Source organism: Eulemur rufifrons, chromosome 7, assembly GCF_041146395.1.
Source record: "Eulemur rufifrons isolate Redbay chromosome 7, OSU_ERuf_1, whole genome shotgun sequence".
In the NCBI taxonomy this organism is placed as follows: Eukaryota; Metazoa; Chordata; class Mammalia; order Primates; family Lemuridae; genus Eulemur; species Eulemur rufifrons.
Genome location: NC_090989.1, coordinates 81000936 through 81004398, shown reverse-complemented (window position 1 = coordinate 81004398; position 3463 = coordinate 81000936).

Below are 3463 nucleotides of genomic sequence, written 5' to 3'. Positions count from 1 at the left end.
GCCAAGGTGTTTTCATTCCTTATAGTAATCACATGTTTAATGGTCTGCCTCTGCTGCAGGACTGTAAACTCCATGAGGGAAGCACCCCTAATGTTGTGCACTGCTGTATCGCCAGAGTCCAGTTTGTGCTTGGTGCACAGTAGAAGCAGAATAAATGTGTTGAGTGAGCTCTCTTTGCATCTTACATGGTCCTATCCAAATTTTTAGATGATTTTAAAAAATGTATATGTATATATATTAAAAACATGAAGACACACTTTTGTAAAAAATTCAAACAAAACAATATTTGAATGCAAATAAAGTTTCTCTTTTACCCCATTCCTAACCTTCTCTCTCCACTTCTACTCTCTTCCCTGGGATGGTAACAGTTTAATGTGTGTCTTTCAGTTTCTTTATACTGTACACACACATGCACACAAATATAACACAGCTTCCATTCCCAAATCTATATGGGAGTGTTTTAGTAAGCAGAAATGGAATAATATTATAGGTGGTGTTTTGCTTCTTATGTCTGCTTTTATTTTATTTTATTTTTTTTTTTTTTGAGACAGAGTCTCACTCTGTTGCCCAGGCTAGAGTGAGTGCCGTGGCGTCAGCCTAGCTCACAGCAACCTCAAACTCCTGGGCTCAAGCGATCCTCCTGTCTCAGCCTCCCGAGTAGCTGGGACTACAGGCATGCACCACCATGCCCGGCTAATTTTTTCTATATATATTTTTAGCTGTCCATATAATGTCTTTCTATTTTTAGTAGAGATGGGGTCTCGCTCTTGCTCAGGCTGGTCTCGAACTCCTGAGCTCAAATGATCCACCCACCTCGGCCTCCCAGAGTGCTAGGATTACAGGCGTGAGCCACCGCGCCCGGCCCTTATGTCTGCTTTTAAAATTCAATATATTTCAGAGATTTTTCTGTGCTCCATGTAGATTTACACCTACTATCCCATTTTTAAAATAGCTACATGTATTCCATAATGAGGTTGTTTCATAGCTGATTTATTAACTCCCTGTTGGTAGAATCTGTATGTTCATCCTGTGCTCACAAATGCCAATATAGTTGTAGGACAGGTTTCTAGAAGTGGAATTGCTGGCTCATAGAATGTAAGCATCTGTACATTTTTTTAGTTCTCAGCTATTTCTTCACATAGTTCTTAGCAGGGGTTGGGGGGTGGGTCAGATTACACCTTCTCAAATAAGTTTAATTTGTCAACCTGGCCTTTGGCAAAATTATAACAAGGGGGAAATTTATCTTTGTATCTTCTCAATTCCCTTAGAATTATCTTCTTCTTCTTCTTTTTTTCCCTGAGACAGAGTCTCACTCCATCGCCCTGAGTGCCATGGCATCAGCCTAACTCAAACTACTGGGCTCAAGCAGTCCTCCTGCCTCAGCCTCCTGAGTAGCTGGAACTATAGGTGCACACCACGACACCCAGCTAATTTTTCTATTTTTAGTAGAGACGGGGTCTCGCTCTTCCTCAGGCTGGTCTCGAACTCCGGAGCTCAAGTGATCCTCCCAGAGTGCTAGGATTATAGGGGTGAGCCACCGGGCTGGCCTAGAATTATCCTCTTCTGACCCTCCCCTCTATCCCTCTTGTCTCACCCAGTTACACCCTGCCCCACCCCACATGATTGATAAATTTAGCAATTTTTAGTAATAGAAGAACATTCCTTCCTTGTGTGTCCACCACCTTCCATATTGTATTTCCTGTTTCAGTCATGGGCCACCATCCAGTCACACAAACATACTGTAGAAACTTGGAGATCTTCCTAGACTCCTCCCTCTTTTAAACCACCTGCAGGCAATTTCCAAATCTTTTTTATTCTCTCTCTAGATTCTTCAGAAATCTAGCCTAGTTCTTATCATCATCATCCCCAAATAGAGTTCCATCCACAGCTTCGGTCTTAGAGGGGCAGGTTGCCTTCTTCATATCACAGCCAGAGTAATTTTTCTGAAATATAATCTGCTCTCATCTGTCTTCTACTTATAACCTTTTAAAGGTTCCTTCAGGAGAAACCTAAGCTCCTTAGTACTCCAAGGACCTCTCTGTCTCTGACCTGTTTAGCCTCATTCCCAGAACACATCTCACTCATACCCCTATCTCCAGCCCCACTTGCACTTCTGTTGGTATTTGCCTGTGCTGTTGCTTCCTGGAAGGCAACACTATCTGTCTTTTTATATATTCTGCTCCCACTGACTGGAAAGTCCCTCCTTCTGACATACCTTTGCCTGCTACCTCCTACCCATCCTCCGGGTCTCAGCCGAGATAGCACCTCCTCCATGGCCCCCTCAGGGGGGCTTTGGTGCCTGTCCTGTGTGCTCCCAGCCCATGCCAAACAGCTCTCACTCTGGCCACCCCCATCCCTGATCACACTTTGGCTGTAATTGCCTACTTGCCTGCAGACTCCTCCCCTAGAATGTAAGCCCCCTCAGGGAGAGGATTGCATCATGTACATAGCCGAATACTTCATACCTGGCAGAGGTTTTGTTCTTGTTGCAATACAAGTTTGTGGATTTGAGTGAATAGAAAAACGAATGAGTGAGTGAATTAGATGTTTTCCATCAGTCTGTACATTGAAACGCAGACCTACTTGTAATCATCACAACGATTTATGGGAGAGTTGGACTTAAGCATATTCGAAATCCTCTCTAACCCTTAAGGCACCACAATAAATAAATAAACAACAAAAGGTTTTTTAAATCTTTTTTCAAAAAAAAAAAAAAAGTGGGAAAAAACCTGCCTCCTTCAGAACCTGTCAGTTCTGAAAGCCTGCTAAATGATTTTATTTTCCGGATGTCTTACCTCTCCGATGTTGTCTTTTCTTCTGCCATTATCTTTTGCAAATGCTTGGCTGACAGTCTTTTTCATGTTAGAAGTATTTTGAACATAATATGACTGTTTATTTAATGTCTCATGCACTTCAGAAGATAATGACCAGAAGAAGGGACTGTTTACCCATTTTTCAAGCACTGTGGCTTACTCAGCTCCAGACTTTCCAGAGAGCCTATATTAATTTGTCTTTATTTTGTCAGTTTGAAGTTAGATTAGCACTTGCGAGCTTTTATTCTTTCTCTTCTGAAATCTGATGTAAATTTGTTATCCAGATTCCTTGGCATTTATACTTTACTTCCATGAGTTTCACTTCCCAGATACAAACACTTTGCCAGTAAATCTGTAAGGGGGTTGTCAAGTTGTAAAAATCCAAAATGATATTTTAGCCTCAAGATTCCAAAAGATTCATTTGGAATGGGTTGTTGCATGAAAAGAATAAAAACAAAGATTCCAAAAGATTTTACAGTGGTGGGTATTTGTTATGTCAGAAGTTGTTTTCCTTGTGGCAATGACATACGGACCTAAAACGTCTGTGCCTTCAGTGAGCATTTGCGAAGTGCCTGTGTTCAGGTGCTGTGTTGGTCCTGCGGATGCAGCAAAGAATTGCTCTGAGTTTTGTAGGGGAGACAAACACCTCC